General features: G+C 43.2%; 1 protein-coding gene across 2 annotated transcripts in view; it reads right to left on the bottom strand.

Annotated features, from left to right (window-relative positions):
- GATAD2B (GATA zinc finger domain containing 2B) overlaps nt 1-19,448 on the bottom strand; it is a 78,505-nt gene that overhangs the window by 17,453 nt on the left and 41,604 nt on the right. The window contains exon 1 of one of the 2 annotated variants that reach the window (XM_080648709.1): nt 14,266-14,336. The exons of the other annotated variant lie outside the window; for it this stretch is intronic. The gene's annotated coding sequence lies outside the window, so the exon portion shown is untranslated. Of the gene's footprint in view, nt 1-14,265; nt 14,337-19,448 lie in introns of those variants that run through there. 2 annotated transcript variants of the gene reach the window in all.

The following is a 19,448-nucleotide window of genomic DNA, read 5'->3' as shown; positions in this document are numbered from 1 at the left end:
TTAAAATACTTCTTCTAATTAATTTCCTTTCAATGTGCACGAATCCGTGCACCAGGCCACTAGTCCTATACTAGTATCTATACTAATAAAAGGGTAATATGCTAATTAGACAGGGAGACCTTCCGGACATCCTTCTGAACGAAGCCATGGTGGTGGGGTTGAGGCAGAGGCGGTTAGGGGCGATCAGGCTGGCAGGGAAGGGCAGTTGGGGGCAAGCAGGCTGGTGGGGGGGGGCAATTGAGGGCGATCAGACTGGTGTGGGGAGGGGAGGCAGTTAGGGGCAATCAGGCTGGCGGGGGAGGCGGGGGGGGCAGTTGGGGTTGATCAGGCCGGCAGGCAGAGTGGTTAGGGGCGATCAGGCAGGCAGGCAGGCAGATAAGCGGTTATGAGTCAGTGGTCCCGGATTGTGAGAGGGATGTCTGATTAGAGAGGGTGCAGGCTGGGCTGAGGGAACACCCCCCGTTCACAAATATCATGCACCAGGCCACTAGTACCATAATAAAAGGCTAATATGCAAATCGACCAAATGGCAGAACAACCAGTTGTTATGACACACACTGACCACCAGGGGGCAGACGCTCAATGCAGGAGCTGCCCCCTGGTGGTCACTGCACTCCCACAGGGGGAGCACTACTCAACCAGAAGCAGGGTTCATGGCTGCGAGTGCAGAAGCAGTGGCAGGAGCCTCTCACGCCTCCGCGGCAGCGCTAAGGATGTCTGACTGCTGGATTAGCCCCACTCCCCATGGGGAGCGGGCCTAAGCCATCAGTCAGACATTCCCCCCAAGGGCTTCCAGACTGTGAGAGAGTGCAGGCCGGGCTGAGGGACATCCCCCCGCCCCCGAGTGCACGAATTTCATGCACTGGGAGTCTAGTATAATATAATTTGACATGTTATAGGTGTCAATGTGCTCACCACCAAATATCTAGTTTTCACCTGTCCCCATGCAATTTCACCCTCATCCCAACCCCTTCTCTTCTGGTAACCACCAACCTGTTGTCTGTATCCATGAGTTTGTTTCTGTTTTATTTTTAATTATTTCACATATGAGTGAGACCATATAGTACTTGTCTTTCTCCATCTGTTTCACTTAGCACAGTGGTCGGCAAACTCATTAGTCAACAGAGCCAAATATCAACAGTACAACGATTGAAATTTCTTTTGAGAGCCAAATTTTTTAAACTTAAACTATATAGGTAGGTACATTGTACACATGGTATTTTGTGGAAGAGCCACACTCAAGGGGCCAAAGAGCCGCATGTGGCTCACAAGCCGTGGTTTGCCGACCACTGACTTAGCATAATACCCTCAATATCTATCCATGTTGTTCCAAATTCCTGCCCACTTTTTTTTTTTTTAATGTTCTTATTTATTTCAGAAGAAGGGAGAGGGAAAGAGAGAGAGAAACATCAATGATGAGAATCACTGATCAGCTACCTTCTGCATGCCCCACACTGGGGATCGAGCCCGCAACCCAGGCATGTGCCCTGACTAGGAATTGAACTGTGACCTCCTGGTTCATAGATCGACGCTCAACCACTGAGCCACGCTGGCTGAGCCACTCTTTTTTTTTTTTTTCTTCTTAATATTTTTATTGATTTTCTTTTTAAGAGAGAGAGAAACATTTGGACAATGCTCAACCAAGCGAGCCACACCGGCCAGGGTTCCTTGCCCACTCTTGACTTAACTGACCTGTAAATCCCAACTTTATGTACTCACAGCCATACCTGCCTCAAAATCCAAAGAAACAGGAATAAAACTTGGAAACATTATGCTAAGTAAAGGACATAGAACAGTGGTCGGCAAACTCATTAGTCAACAGAGCCAAATATCAACAGTACAACGATTGAAATTTCTTTTGAGAGCCAATTTTATTTTTTTGAGAGCCAAATTTTTTAAACTTAAACTTCTTCTAATGCCACTTCTTCAAAAATGGACTTGCCCAGGCCGTGGTATTTTGTGGAACAGCCACACTCAAGGGGCCAAAGAGCCACATGTGACTCGCGAGTTGCAGTTGCCAACCACTGACATAGAAGGACAAATACTTTATGGTTCCGCTTATTTGAGGTACCTAGAATAGGCAAACTCACAGAAACAGAAAATAGAACAGTGGCTAGAGTTGGAGAGGAGGGGAGTGAGGAGTTATTATTTGTGGAAACACTCTCTAGGATGATGAAAAAGTTCTTAAAATAGATAATGGTTAAAGGAGATAAAAGACTTGTACTTGGAAAACTACAGGATGTTGAAAAAAAGAGATAGAGGAAGATAGAAACAAGTGTTCATGGATTGGTAAAATTAACATAATTAAAATATCCATACTACTCAAGGCAATCTACAGATTCTAATGCAATTCCTATTAAAATACCAACAGCAAGCATGGAACAGAGTGCGGAACCTCAGGGGAGGCGGGAGAGGGTGGGTGTGTGGGAGGAAATCAACCAAAGACCTTGTATGCATATATGGTATGTATAACCCATGGACACAGACAATAGGGAGCTGAAGACCTGGAGTGGGGGGTGGGGGCAGGGGCAGGGCAGGCTGAAGGGGTCAATAGGGGAAAAAAGAAGACATATGTAATACTTTCAACAATAAAGATTTATTAAAAAAAAAAAAAAAAGAAAGAAATGTAGAAAGTCCACCACACCATACATAAGAATAAATTCAAAATGGGTAAATGACTTAAATGTAAATTGTGAAACCATAAAAATCCCAGAAGAAACCATAGGCAGCAAAATCTCAGACATCTACATAGCAATATGTTTATGGATACATCTTCTAGGCCAAAGAAAACTAAGGAGAAAATAACAAAATGGGACTACATCAAAAGAAAAAGCTTCTGCACAGCAAAAGAAACCATCAACAAAATGAAAAGGGAGCCCACTGTATGGGAGAACATATTTGGCAATGATATATTTGATAAAGGGTTAATATCCAAAATACATAAGGAACCAATACAACTTAACAAAAGGAAGACAAACAATCCAAATAAAAAATGGGCAAAGGACCTAAATAGACACTTCTCCAAAGTGGACATACAGATGGCCAAGAGACATATTAAAAAAATGCTCAAAGTCACTGATCATCAGAGAGATGCAAATTAAAACAATGAAATATCATCTCACACCTGTCAGAATGGCTAACATCAATCCTCCTATATAATAAAGAGCTAATATGCTAATTAGACCAAACAGTGACCTTCAGGATGAAGCCAGGGCTGTGAGGGCCGAGCCCATTGCACAAATTTTGTGCATCGGACCTCTAGCATATAATAAAAGGCTAATATGCAAATTGTCCCCACAGGCGGGAATTCGACCCACCAGGAGTTAGACCTGTGCTGACCACCATGGGGTGGCGTGGAACATGTGGGCGTCAGCAATGCGGCACTGGCAGCGAGTGGCAGTGGAGGTGCTGCCAGCCCCGATGGGCCCCAACGAGATCGGGACCGCAGCGAGATGGTGGAGCAGGTGAGCAGGCGGCACCAGGCCAACACTGGTGCAAAGGGAGGCCATGGCTGGTGATGGCGGCAGGCAGCAGGGGGAAGGGAGGCCCTGACCAGTAGCCACTGGGGATCCTACCCGTGCACAAATATCGTGCACTGGGCCTCTAGTAAATCCATAAATGAAAAGTGCTGATAAGAATGTGGAGAAAAGGGAACCTTAGCCTAGTACACTGCTGGTGGGAATGCAGACTGGTGCAGCAATTATGGAAAACAGTATGGCGTTTTCTCAAAAAATTAAGTATCGGACTGCCATTTGACCCAGTGATCCCACTTCTAGGAATATAACCCAAGAAACTCAAGACACCAATCAGAAAGAATGTATGCACCCCTACGTTCATAGCAGCACAGTTTACAATAGATAAGATCTGGAAATAACCCAAGTGCCCACCAGTAAATGAGTGGGTTAAAAAAGCTGTGGTACATTTACACCGTGAATACTATGCAGCACTAAAAAAGAAGGATCCCTTACTCTTTAAGACAGCATGAAGGGACCTAGAGAGTATTATGCTAAGCAAAATAAGCCAGTCAGAAAAAGACAAGTATCACATGATCACACTCATATGTGGAATCTGATGAACAAAATAGATCCAGAAACATGGAAGCACGGAATGGACTGGGGACACAGAAAATAGGGTGGTGAAGGCCCAGGGCAGGGGGTGGAGGCGGGCTAGAAAGGGTCAATGGGGGAAAAGGGACATATGTAATACTTTCAACAATAAAGATTAAAAAACAAAATAGTGGTATGGTTGCACAACACTGTGAATGTACTTAAAAGCTGTTGAATTTGTACACTTAAAAGTGGTAAAAATGGTAAATTTTATGTTACATATATTTTGTCACAGAAATAATTTTAAAAATGCAATGTAGCCCGGTTTGGCTCAGTGGATACAGCGTCGGCCTGCGAACTGAAAGGTCCCAGGTTCGATTCTGGTCAAGGGCACATGCCCAGGTTGTGGGCTTGATCCCCAGTGGGGGACTTGCAGGAGGCAGCCAATCCATGATTCTCTCTCATCATGGATGTTTCCATCTTTCTCTCCCTCTTCCTTCCTCTCTGAAATCAATAAAAATATATTTAAAAAAATACAATGTAATGAGACTGAATAAAATAGCACAAGCATCTTTTTGGGGTGATGGATATGTTCTAAAACTGGACTGTGGTGATAGTTGCACAATTCTGTAAACTTACTAAGAAAAAAAAAATCACTGGATCATATACTTAAATTATACTCCAAAAAAAAAAAAAAGCTGCAAAAAATATTCAATGTAAACTTGTCATATAAAAATTCTCTCCAAAAATTCTGTAAAATTAATGTTTTATGTTGCCTTTTAAAGCTTAACCAACCTTTTTCCTTTATTCTGGGCTGCTAATAATAACAGCTAATATTTCTTATGTAGCTGCTTAAAAGTCAAACATGATACTAGGCACTTTATCATGTGTTCTTATTTAATAAATGAGGTATTATCTCTACTTTATGGGTGGGAAAAGTGTCAAAGCAAGTATCCTAAGACTCCAAAGCTGTAGTGAATCTGGAATTCCAACACTGATTGAGCCCACTTCAAAAACCTATTATACAGTACATCTCCCTGCACACAGATGTATTAAGCAGAGGAGGAATTTATGGCTGGCTGATATCTATGCCTCCTCCACTTAACTTCTACAGCGTACACTGTGTAGTTAGAGTCTATACTGTAAACTGTTAGACCTGATATTCAAACACCATGCTTACTCCATAAAAAAAGCACCCTAGCCCAGCCGGTGTGGCTCAGTGGTTGAGCGCTGACCCATTAACCAGGAAGTCACATTCAATTGCTGATCAGGGCAGGTGCCTGGGTTGCAGGCTCAATTCCCCAGGAGGGGGCATGCAGGAGGCAGCTGATAGACAATTCTCTCTCATCACTGATATTTCTAACTCCCCTCCTCTTTCTGAAATCAATAAAAACATTTTTTTGCCTTAGCTGGTTTGGCTCAGTGGATAGAGCGTTGGCCTGTGGACTGAAGGGTCCTGGGTTTGATTCCAGTCAAGGGCACATGCCAGAGTTGCATGCTCAATCCCCAGTAGGGGGCGTGCGGGAGGCAGCCAATAAATGATGCTCTCTCATCATTGATGTTTCCCTCTCTCTCTCTCTCTCTCTCTCTCTCTCTCTCTCTCTCTTCCTCTCTGAAATCAATAAAATATATATTTTTAAAAACAAACATTTTTCAAAAAACAAAATACCCGACCCTAAATGCCAAGTGATTTAAATAATAGTTGGTATTGTCAAGACATTTAATTGTATAAAATATGAACACATATATTAGAAATATGAATTTGGATTCTACGTAACTTTACTTACAAAGAATTCTAAACAAACGGCCACTGAAAACTCAAATAAGACCTGTTTTCTTGATGTTCTGTATAAATACTGCCTTACTGACATTATAATTGTAATTAGTGACGATATCCACGTAATTTTGTTGTTAATCCTCACCCGAGGATATTTTTCCATTGATTTTTAGAGAGAGTAGAAGGGAGAGAAAGAGACAGAGAGAAACATCGATGTGAGAAAGACAAATCAATTGGTTGCCTCTGCACGCACCCTAACTAGGGCCAGGGAACCTGCAACCAAGGTACATGCCCTTGACTGGAATTCGAACTCGGGACCCTTCAGTCTGCGGGCCGATGCTCTATCCACTGAGCCAAACCAGCTAGGGCTCCACCTAATTTTTAAATTAGGAACTCATGTAAGTTCAGTGTTTTGGGGTCTCCTCAGGGGCAGAGCTAGATAATTTTAAGAAGCAGTATTGTATAGTCACATCTTTACATATCCATTCACCTTACCCCAAATATGTGCCAAGTTCAGGGTTAGGTGCTAGGAATAATGGTAAAAGATTAGGTCACTATCTTTAACAATTTCATTCTGATAGAAGACCGATGTGCAGATAACTAAAGTAAGTACCTGGATGTTTACATGAACTCATTTTTTCTGTCTTCCTATATCCTGCTTTACTTTCCCATATTTCAGTGAAGAGAATTCAATTTATCCAGAGGCAAAAGCTAGAACCCTGGGAATCATCCTTGACTTTCTCTGACTCTTAAATCTAAGTCACCAAGTCCAATCAATTCTATTCTCTTATTCTGAGTATAAATAAGAAAATACGTAGCCCTGGCATGTTGCTGCCAGCAGCCACATTGTGACCATGAAGGAAGAGAGCTTGCAGATAAAGCAGACACTGCATAGTAGAGCACTGAGATGGCAGCTAATTATATAGCTGTGCCACCAGACCAAACTACCCTAAAGCTAGTCTCTGGATTCCTGTTATAGAGGCCAATAAATTCCCTTTAATGTTTAAGCCAGTATGAGGTAGTTTTTTTGCTACTTAAACTGAAAACATCCTAACAGAAAACTCTGTCAGAAGTGCCAATATGAAATTAAAGTTAAGATATCCAATAAACAGATAGATACACGACATATACACAAAAGAATCAGAGCTTAGACCAGAGCTGGAGATAAATATTTGAATGATTAAAAGAGGTGAATTAAATATGCAGATGAGTGAAACCCCAGAAAAAAATGAATATATAGTTAGAAGGAAAATGGCCAAGCATAGAACCATGGACAAGGCATTTAAGGGCTGGTTGGTTGGAGAGCTAGGGGGAAACTTGCAAAGTATGACATGTCAACAAATTAAAGCATAGACTCAAGAAGAGAGTAGTTGTGTCCAACAATTACAGCAGAAAAATTCCCAGCTTTAACTTTATCACTGACTGTTGTAAAAACAAAAACAAAAAAACAAGAACAGCCAGATGGCAATACAGCCTTAGTTAGACCCATGCTTGTCAGGTTTCCAACTCATTGTTACCCCCAAACCAAAATCCAAATTGGCAAAAAAGACTTAGAGGACCCTGAGAGGGAAGAGAATTGAAGGCAGAGAGAGGGCTAGCAAAACGAATTAGCATCTACTGACTTCGTATTTACTAGGCAAATACAAGGTCCTTTATATTATTCTCTCGTTTACATCAGAGGATTAATAAAAAATTTTAAATTGTCAATGAAGTTAAAAAAAAAACAATTATAAAAAATGATGAACTTTAAGCCTATAATAATATAACATGACTTTAAAAGTTTGAAGTAGCAACAGTCTAAAAAACCGTATTACTTCATGAAGGGTTTTCAGTATTTATACTGAACATACTCCTTACAAAGCCAAACAGTATTTCTTTAACCAAAAAAAATAAAATAATAAAAAAATAAGAAGTTGTTTTAGCCTGGCTGGTGTTGCTCAGTTGGTTGGGTGTCGCCCTGTTCACAAAAAAGTTGCTGGTTCAATTCCCAGTCAGGGCACATGCCCAGGTTTCAGACTCAAGCCCCAGTAGGGGCCATGCAGGAGGCAATCGATGGATGTTTCACTTTCACATCAGTATTTCTCTCCCTCTCTAAAAACCAACTTTAAAATCTTAAAAACTGTATTAATTGGAATTATATACAGTATATAACTTTGGGATTGGTTTTTTTCACGCATCATAATTCCCTTGAGATTCATCCAAGTTGTTGCTTGTACTGATAATTTGTTCCTTTTTATTGCTAAATAGTCAGTCCATGGTGTGAATGTACTACAATTACCTGCTGAAGGACAACTGAGTTTTTTCTAGTTTTTTGCTATAACGAAGCTACTACATTCATATACAAGTTTTTGGAGGAACATAAGTTTTCATTTATCTGGGATAAATGCCCAAGAGTACGACTTCTGAGTCACATAGCAAATGAATGTTTAATTTTATAAGAAACTGCCAATCTGCTCCCCGGAGTAGTTATACCATCATATATTTCCAGTTTCTTCATATCCTCACTAGCATTTGGTGTTGTCATTATTTTTTATTTTGTTTTTAATCGTCACCCAAGGAGTGAGGATAATTTTTCCATTGCTTTTTTAGAGAGTAGAAGGGCAGGGGAGAGGGGGAGAGAAACTTTGATGTGAAAGAGACACATTAATTAGCTGCCTCCCACACACGCCCGGTCCTGCAACGCAGGTATGTGCCTTTGAACCAGAAATGGACCCATGACCCTCCAGTGCACAGGCTGACACTCTACCACTCAGCCACACTGGCCAGGGCTGTCATTTTTTATTTAAGCCATTCTGATAGGTGTGTTGTGGTATTTCATTGTGGTTTTAATTTGCATTTCCCTAGTGGCTAATGATGTTGAATATCTTTTTATGTGTTTATTGCCATCTGTAAATCCTCCTTTGTGAAACTTCTGTTCATGTCTTTTGCCCATTTTCTAATTGAACTGTTTGGGTTTTTTACTTACTGTAGAGTTTTGAGAGTTCTTTACATATTTTAGACATTAGTCATTTGTCATACATGTGGCTTCCTAGTTTATTTTCAGTGAAATTAAACATTACAGATACAGTTGAAGTACCCTGTATAACTTTACCCCCAAACTATTCTTTACTCTCCCTCCTCCCTCTCTTCCCAGAATTATGATGAATTTATTATCATTCTCATGAACATATTTTTTAAATCCTCACCCAAGGATATTTTTCCATTGATTTTTAGAGAGTGGAATAGAGAGGGAAAGACAGAGAAATATCGATGTGAGAGAAACATATTGATTGGTTACCTCCTGCATGAGCCCTAACCAGGGCCCGGGCTGGGGAGGAGCCTGCAACCGAGGTAAGTGCCCTTGAATTGAACCCGGGACCCTTTGGTCTGTAGGCCGATGCTCTATCCACTGAGCCAAACCAGATAGGGCTCTCATGAATATTTTATAAGTTTATTTCATATGTATGTATCCATAAATAATAAAACATAGTATAGTTTGTATACATTTATAAATTGTATTTTTTAAAGTAGTGCTTGGCCTGCCCGATGTCACTCAATGGTCAAGTGTGGACCTATGAACCAGGATGTCACAGTTCAATTTCCGGTCAGGGCACATGCCCGGGGTTGTGGGCTCGATCCCCAGTAGGGGGTGTGCAGGAGGCAGCCAATCAATGATTCTCACTGACGTTTCTATCTCTCCCTCTCCCTTCCTCTCTGAAATCAATAAAGAAATATAGTTTTTAAAAAGCAAAATTAAATAACATATACTAGAGCTGCTTTTTAAAAATACATATTATTTTATTGATTTCTGAGAGGAAGGGAATGGGAGAAAGAGATAGAAACATCAATGATAAGAGAGAATTATTGATTGGCAGCCTCCTGCACACCCCACACTGGAGACCCAGCTCTGTAACCTGGGCATGTGCCCTGACCAGGAATTGAACAGTGGCCTCCTGCTTCATAGGTCGACACTCAACCACTGAGCCATGCCAGCAGGGCTCATTTTGCTTTTCAATGTTAAGTTTTTTAGTATTTAAAATTTACCTAAATAAATGAGGCCCTAGTAAAATCCTCACCTGAGGACATGCTTAGAGAGAGAAAAACATGGATGTGAGAAACATCAATCAATTGCCTTCCGTGTGCACCCTGACTGGGGATCAAACCTGCAACCCAGGTATGTACCCTCACTGGAAGTCAAACAGGCCACCTTTTGGTGCACGGGACGACACTCAACCAACCAAGCCACTCTGGCCAGGCTAGTTAATTTGTTTTAACAGCTGAGTAGGATTCCACAGCAAAAACATACAATTTAATAATCCATTCTCCAGTTCAACACTTTTTAGGCATCCGTTTGTAGATGTTAAAAGCAATGCTGCTATTTCTACTTCTGGCCAAGATGGTGTGACACAGGCTGGATTTACCCTCCCACCTGAAGCAATAATAAAACCAGACAAAATACATGAAACAAGGGTCTCAGGACACTGGACACCAAGCACAAAAGAGAATGATCCCAGAGGGATAAGAGACAATGGAATGAGCTCCACAACTGCCCTTATTTATTGCCTTAGAAGAGTTTCTAGGACATGGTGAGGGGGAAGTGAGAAGGAGACAGGCAGACTCCTGAGTTGAAGAGATGGATGAGGGTACAGTGAGACAAAGGCAGCTACGTTTCAAAAAGGTTTGAGTACCATATAAGTGAGAATGCAGAAAGGTGGATAATATTTAAAAAGACAGTAAGTGTTAAAGGCACATGCAGAGAAACTGGAATCTTCATACACTGCTGATGGGAATGGAAAAGAGCCTGGAAGTTCCTCATGAAGTTAACACAGTTACAACACAATCCAGCAATTCCAATGCTAGATATATACCCAAGAGAACTGAAAACATTATCTCCACACAAAAATTTGTACATGAATGTTCATAGCAGCATTATTAAGTATAGCCAAAAAGTGGAAACAACCCAAATGTCCACCATCTGATGACTACATAAACAAACGTACATCTATAAAATGAAATACTGTACAGCTATAAAAAGGAATTTAGTGCCCTGGCCAGGTAGCTCAGTTGGTTAGAATGTCGTCCCAATACACCAACATTGTGGGTTTGATGGTCAGGGCACATGCAGGAGTCAACCAATAAATGCATGAATGGGTGGAACAACAAATTGATGTCTCTCTCTCTCCCTCTACCTTCTTCTCTCTCAGAAAATCCTATATAATAAAAGAGTAATATGCAAATTAACCATCACTCTGCTACACCCACCAGCCATGCCCATCAACCAGTCAGAAGCAAATATGCAAATAAACCCAACCAAGATGGCTACAGTCACAGAGAGCAGGAGGGAGGCTTGGGTTTCCCGGGTGATGGAGGAAGCCAAGCTTTCCGCCTGCCCTTGCCGGCCTAGGCCTCCACTCAAGGCTACAAAGTTTCAATGATATAAGATACATAAAACCAAACAGAAATGGTGGCAGCCACGGAGCTGGAAAGAGCAGGAGGCTAGGGTTGCCCCCAGTGATGGAGGAAGCCAAGCTTTCCGCACACCCTGGCCAGCCCAGGCCTCCGCTTAAGGCTACAAAGTTTCAATTATAGAAGATACATAAATCCCAACAGAAATGGCTGCCACCACGGAGCAAGCATAAGGCTTGGCTCCGCTCCAGGCTACAAAGTTTCAATTGTAGAAGATAAATAAACCCCAGATACCAGGGCCTCCGCTTGGGTTGCCAGGGGGCGTGGCCAGCCTGCAAACCACCACAGGACCCTTGCCCAGGCCACCCCATGCCCCAAGGGAACCCCCACCCTGATCCGGGACACCCTTCAGGGCAAACCAGCTGGCCCCCAACCCGTGCACCAGGCCTCTATCCTATCTAATAAAAGAGTAATATGCAGATTGACCATCACTCCAACACACAAGATGGCTGTCCCCATGTGGTCAAAGATCCTGCCCCCATGTGGACACAAGATGGCCACCACAAGATGGCCAGCAGGGGAGGGCAGTTGGGAGGGACCAGACCTACAAGGGAGGGCAGTTGGGGGCGATCAAGCCTGCAGGGGAGGGCAGTTGGAAGGGACCAGGCCGGCAGAGGAGGGAAGTTGGGGGCGACCAGGCCTGCAGGGAAAGGCAGTTGGGAGGGACCAGGCCTGCAGAGGAGGGCAGTTAGGGGTGACCAGGCCTGCAGGGGAGGGCAGTTGGGGGGGACCCTGGCCTGCAGGGGAGAGCAGTTGGGGGGGACCAGGCCTGCAGGGGAGGGCAGTTAGGGGTGACCAGGCCTGCAGGGGAGGGCAGTTAGGGGCAAGGGGAGGGCAGTTAGGGGCAAACAGGCTGGCAGGGGAGCAGTTAGGCATCAATCAGGCTGGCAGGGGAGTGGTTAGGGGGTGATCAGGCTGGCAGGCAGAAGCAGTTAGGGGCAATCAGGAAGGCAGGCAGGCAAGCAGTTGGGAGCCAGCAGTCCTGGATTGTGAGAGGGATGTCCGACTGCCCGTTTAAGTCGGACATCCCTCAAGGGGTCCCAGATTGGAGAGGGTGCAGGCTGGGCTGAGGGACACCCCTCTCCCCCGTGCATGAATTTCGTGTACCGGGCCTCTAGTCAATAATAATAAAAAGGAATGAAGTACTGATATGTTACAACATAGATGAAACTTGAAAACATGAAGCTAAGTGAAGCAAGCCAATCATAAAAGGTAATATATTGTATGATTCCACTTATATGAAAAGTCCAGAAAAGGCTTGGAGTAGAATGGAAACAGAAAGTAGATAAGTGGTTTCCTAGGGCTGAGGAGAGAGGAAAATAAGGAGTAACTGTTAATAGGTAGGGGGGTTCTTTGTAGGGTGATGAAAATGTTCTAATTTTAGATTATGGTGATAGTTGCACAACTCTGAATATACTAAAACCATTGAATTGTATACTTTAAATAGGTAAATTTAGGATATGTGAAATATGTTTCAATAAAGATGTTAAAGCCCTGGCCGGGGTGGCTTAGTTGGCTGAGAAATATTTCACTTAATTCTCAGAACATTCCTATGAAGTCCACATTATCCCCATCCTTTCAGAAAGAAGTAACCGAGACTCAGAAAGACTAAATCAACCTGCCAAGGTCACAAAATAAATAGGAGAGTCATGATTAAAACCTAGGTCTATGTAATTCCAATGCCCAGGACTCCCCCCTTTCCACCACACCAATGATGGTTAAGTAGGTTTCAACTCTCATACCAACTTCATTTTATTGATGGTGGTCACCTATAACATTCTGTTTCATCATTCAAGACTTTTACTCAATTATTGTCTGCCATAGGTACCACATATGAAAACAGCAGCACACATATAAACCAAGTATTTACCATATCCATCTATCTATAATAATAAAAGCGTAATATGCTAATTAGACCAGACGTCCTTCCAGAAGCCGGGGGCTGTAGCCACAGGATCAAGGCAGCCGCCATGGCTGGCTGCGAGGGAGGTCACAGCTGCTAAGGCCTACTCTTGCACGAATTTTTGTGCATCAGGCCTCTAGTATATTATCATAATCAGACTAATAAATCTGAATTTAGTGGCCTGGGAGGGTAACCATATTTTTGTACTTTGAGGAAACAAGAGCTGGGAAGTGGACGTGGCAGGGAAACAGCAATAATCTACAAACCTTAGGAAAATCTCACGGAAGTCTTTGGCCTCATGAAAATTTCTTCCAAATATCCCTCAAGAATGTTCATAGCCCTAGCCAGTTTGGCTCAGTAAATACAGCATCAACCTGTGGACTGAAGAGTCCTGGGTTCGATTCCAGTCAAGGGCACCGACCTTGGTTGCAGTCTCAATCCCTGGCCCTGGTCGGGATGGGTGCAGGAGGCAACCAATACAATGTGTCTCTCACATGGATGTTTCTATCTGTCTTTCCTCTTCCCTTCCACCCTCTTAAAAAAAAAAAAAAAAGAATGTTCATAGCTCTGTATAGCACTAAATTAGTCATATCAGAGACGGGAGAATGTTATAAATAGGTATTTATTCCATAGTAGGCCTAATGAAGTTTCTCTAATGCCAATTCATGTACGTGACAAACAATCATACAAATAAATTCTATCTCAGCAGTGCTTCAGAGATGAGTAGGCTCATGCCTTCTACTTCTAACTGTGTACAGCTGAATGAATGCCCATTTGTCTCCCACCAAAGTGGAAGCAAGTTGCACTTCCAGGTCTTGGCAAAGATCACAGAGCAATGGTCCTGTTCTGCACATCAGATAGCTGAGCGAATGAGATATCTGAGCTCTAAGCTACCTAATGCTTCCTACTGCCAATCATTTCCAGCAATTAACTCTGCAACCTATTTCAGTTCCCTAAAGAAACTCTCACACACACAAACCAAACTGCAAAACAAATTCTTCAAGTGGGGGTAAAAGCCCCTAAGGGAAAACAAAATGGTTATAGAACAAGTTTTATCTTAAATGCTAAAAGAGTGAAATTATCTCCAAATGTACCATTTTATTGGATCATCTTAGAGGTTGCTTCTATACAGTCCTACAGGTAGCAATCTCTGGAATTCAGCAACTGGTGGAATAGAAAAGGGTATGGATAAGGACTTGAGAAGAATATGCATCAATGTGAATACCTAAGCTCTATTAATCATTTCTCATTAAGAGATTTAGATAACATGGAACAAAAAGAAACCACTCTGATCTCTGCATAAGATAGAAACATGCAGGACATACAGATCCTAAAGTAAATGCTTATTATATTACACTAGAGGCCCGGTGCACAGATTTGTGCACCAATGGGGTCCCTCGGCCTGGCCTACGCCCTCTCGCAATCCGGGACCCCTCAAGTGGTGTCAGACTGTCGGTTTGGACCCGATCCCTGCAGGCCAGGCCTCTACTATGCATATAAGATCTTTGGTTAATCTCTTCCCGCCCTCCCCCCACTTCGCTCTGAGATTCATCAGTCTGTTCCATGTTTCCATGCCTGTGTGTTAAGCATCTGGCCCTTGGTGATCAGTGCATGTCATAACTACTGGACAAATGGTCTCTTAGACTTTTATATATATAGATTATCGCTGGCAAGATTATGAACCAGAGGTTAGAAATAAATCTGGCAGCCCTGGCTGGTGTGGATCAGTTGGTTGAGTGTCATCCAATACACCAAAAGGTTGCCGGTTTGATTCCCAATTAGGGCACATGCCTGGGTTGCTGGTGGATTGTTGCTGGCTCAGGAGGCAGCTGATCATTGATGTTTCTCTCTCCCTCTCCCTTCCTCTCTAAAATCAATAAAAACATATTTTTTAAAACAAGAAAAAGGCCCAGCTGGTGTTGCTCAGTGGTGGAGTGTCGACCTATGAACCAGAAGGTCACAGTTCGATTCTCAGTCAGGGCACATGCCCAGGTTGCAGGCTTGATCCCAAGTAGGATGAGTGCAGGAAGCAGCCGATCAATGATTCTTTCTCATCATTGTTTCTATCTCTCTCTCTCCCCCTCTCCCTTCCTCTCTGAAATCAATAAAAATATTTAAAAACAAAAAACAAAGACAATATACTAATGACCAATAAATACATGAAAAGATGCTCAATGTCATTAGTCATCAGAGAACTGCAAATCAAAACCACAATGGCCTAGCTGGAGTGGCTCAGTGGTTGAGCATCAACCTATGAACCCTCTCTCTCCCTTCCTCTTGAAATCAATAAAAATATATTAAAAAAACACACACACAATAAGATAGCAATTCACACCCACTAGGATGGCTATAATCAAAAAGAAAATAACAAGTGTTGACAAGACTGTGGAAAGAGTAGAACCCTAGTATATTGCTAGTGGGAGTGTAAAATGGTACAGTTGCTTTGGAAAATGGTTTGGTGGTTCCTCAAAAAGTTCGAATAATCAAAAACAGAGAATTATCCTATGACCCAGGAATTCCATTCATAGATAAATATCCAAAAGAATTGAAAACAGGTATTCAAACAAAAACTTGTACAAAAATGTTCCTGGTAGTATTATTCACAATAGCCAAAAAGGTAGAAACCCAAATGTCCATCAACTGATGAATGGATAAGCAAAATGTGATATACAGTAAGTCCTCACTTAACAAAATCAATAAGTTCTTGGAACCTGCAACTTAAAAAAAAAATGTTTCTTATTCATTTTAGAGAGAGATAGGAAGGGGGAGAGAGAGAGAGAAACTTTTGATTTGTTGTTCCATTTATTTATGCATTCATTGGTTGGTTCTTATAATGTGCCCTGACCAGGGATCAAATCCACAACCTTGGCATACTGGAATGGCACTCCAACCAACTGATCTACTCAGCCAGAGCAGGAAACTGCAATTTTATAATGAAACCAATTTTGCCATAGGCTAATTGGTATAAAAAAGTTTCTATGGCATGTTTTTGGTCACAAAACATTACCAAACTTCTAAATTAAGACCTAATATTAACACTGAGATAAATGAGCTATCCATATTTTAAAAAGATTAATAAAAATGAGTAAGATAATTATTTTGGGACCTGCTTATTCCAGTTCAGAATTCAGAATGGCCAGAGCTTATTCCCGCAGGCTCAGGGTGCAAGCGGGAGCCAACCACCCTGGACAGAATGCCCTTCCATTGTAGCAAGTATTCACACCCATACTCAGACTGAGGTAATTTAGATACACCAATTAACCTAACATGCACATATCTGGGGTGTGGAAGGAAACCAGAATGCCCAGAGAAAATGCATGCAGACACAGGGAGAACATGCAAACTCTACACAGTGGTCCTGGCCAGAAATCTTTTTTTTTTTTTTTCTTTTTCTTTTTCTCTGACACAATGTTATTTGAGGACTGCTGTATTCCTACAGAATATTATTCCGGCAAAAAAAGGAGTAAAGTACTGATACATACTACAACGGGGATGAATCTCAAAAACCTTATGCTAAGTGGAAGTAGCCAGATAAAAAGGTCACACTTGTATAATTATATTTATACTAGAGGCCCAGTGCATGAACTTCGTGCATGCAGGGGGGGGGGACCCTCAGCCCAGCCTGCACCCTCTCCAAATTGGGACCCCTCGGGATATGTCCGACTGCCAGACATATCCAGATGGACATCCCTCTCACAATCCTGGACCGCTGGCTCCGAACTGCTCACCTGCCTGCCTGCCTGATCACCCCTAACTGCCCCCCCTTCCAGCCTGATCACCCCTGCCTCTGCCTGCTGGCCTGATTGCCCCTAACTGCCCCCCCTGCCGGCCTGGTCGCCCCCAACTGCCCCCTCTGCCGGCCTGGTCGCCCCATGCAGCCTGCTGTTCAGTCATTTGGTCGTTCCTCACTACCCCCGCCCCCGCCGGCCTGGTCACCCCACTCAGCCTGCTGTTCAGTCGTTTGGTTGTCCCTCACTAACCCCCCTGCCGGCCTTGTCGCCCCAAGCAGCCTGCTGTTCGATCATCACTGTGACGGCGTCCTGGACAATTTGCATATTCCTCTATTATTAGTATAGATAAACTATCCAGGATAGATAAATCCATCAAGACAAAAAAACAGCTTAGTTAGTAGTTGCCAAGTGCTGGAAAATGGAGAAATGGGGAATGACTGCTTAATGTGTACAAGTTCCCTTTTGGGGTGATGAAAATGTTTTGGAATTTGATTTAGGTGATGGTTGCACAACACTGTGAAACATACTAAATGCCACTGGATTGCATAACTTAAAATGTTTAATTATATGTTATATGAATTTTACCTCATTTAAAAAAAACACCCAACACAGTAGTTTCTAAATGTTTGTTGCAATGTGAAATCTGATACCTTATCATAATTATTACAATTAAAATACATTGGCCTATCTTAAACTGTGAATCAATCTTTTACCCAAAAATTATTTTGTTACATCTCAAACATTGGTAATCTGAAAAATTCTGGTCCACTAAGTCATGTAGATTTCAATGTTGACATATTTCATATACAATAGTTTTAAAAATCACATTTGGAGTAAGTGCAAGATGGCGGTGTAGGTAAATGCTGGTAACTCGCGGCCTTCCACAACCACATCAAAATTACAACTAAAATGCAGAATCACCATCATTCAGAACCACATGAAACCTGGCTGAATGGAACTCCTACAACTACAAAAGTAAAGAAGAAAGCACATTTAGACTGACAGGAGGAGGAGGGGCACGGAAGGGGCTGGTTGGACACACACGTGACATGTTTTTAACTGGAAGGGATATCGCCACTGCAGAGGCCTCCTCTGAGAAGCAAGGGGTCCCAGACCCACACCAGATCCCTAGCCCAGGGTTCCAGAGCTGGGAAGAGAAAGTCCCATAACTTAAGGCTGTAAAAACCAGCAGGGATTGTGGCTGAGTGACCCAGAAGCTGCTGGAGACCCAGGCAATCCCTCTTAAAGGGCCGGCACAGGGACTTACTCGGATTCGATCCCTCTGAGTTTTAGTGCTAGGCGGCAGCATTGGGGGGAACCAGAGACATACCGGGAGGGACTGGATTGTCTGGCATGGGGCAGGAACTTGGCAATGGCTTTCTCCCAGATGGAGGTGCTCACAGGGGTCATTGTTCCTATGCTGGGACCTCCTCAGTCCCAGAGCTGACTGGCAGCCATGTCTGAGTTTCCATCAGCGGGACTCACACTGTTCACTCCATCCTGGTGATTCCCTGAGACCCCACTCCACCAAACTTGCAGCCCCAAGCTGTTTGCAGCAGCTTTTCCATAGGAATAGCCTGTCCTGGCTCAGGCTTCAGGCTTTCCTAAAATCTCTTAAACAAGCAGCAGCTGGAGTCAGCATGCCCTATACCAGGCGTCCTCAAACTACGGCCCACAGGCCACATGCGGCCCACCGAGGACATTTATCCGGCCTGCCAGGTGCCGCTGCCTGTCCTGCTTAGCAGCCGACTTGTCCCGGGCCCGCAGTGCGCATAGGAATTTGTTCATAGTTTTTTTTTTAAACTATAGTCCAGCCCTCCAATGGTATGAGGGACAGTGAACTGGCCCCCTGTTTAAAAAGTTTGAGGACCCCTGCCCTATACCTATCAATAAGAGGCCCAAGACCCAGCACTAGCACCAGCCTGCCTTGCTTCACAACTTGACCTTGTCTGGGCACTTCCAAGCCCAATACAAATAGCAACCATCTGCAGATTGCTTGTCCCCAGGCAGTGGCTGACTTTGCACCTCCTGGGAGGCCCCACAGCCAGTGCACCTGGTGGACCGCTTCAAACCATGCCATATTACAACTCTACACATCCACAAGCAACATATTCAAGGAGCCGACTCAGTGAACACCAAAGCCCCACTAAAGCAAGTCCTGCTCCATAGGGGTATAGCTGCAGCTGGTCTTCACAGCCAATTGGCCTGGGGGTCAATTCCTCCCTGTGACAACAGCAGCAAACAAGGCTTAACAACAACAAGACTGTGCACACAAGCCCTCATAGGAGCACACTTGGAGTGCCCTGCTCAGGTGTCTGGGGAGGCTGAACCACTGGGCCCTACAGGACACCTAATACGTAAGGCTACTCTACAAATTCTGGGAGACATTGCAACTCTACTTAATACATAGAAACAAACACAGGGAAGCAGCCAAAATGGGGAGACAAAGAAACACGTCACAAAACAACAGCAGAAATCTCCAGGAAAAAAAAGAAATCTAAATGAAATGGAAGCAAGCAAACTACTAGACAATGGTTATAAGGTTA

This window comes from Plecotus auritus, assembly GCF_963455305.1.
Source record: "Plecotus auritus genome assembly, chromosome: 12".
NCBI classification, from domain to species: domain Eukaryota; kingdom Metazoa; phylum Chordata; class Mammalia; order Chiroptera; family Vespertilionidae; genus Plecotus; species Plecotus auritus.
The sequence above is the reverse complement of the archived record's forward strand: the minus strand, read 5'-3'. Positions and strand labels throughout refer to the sequence as shown.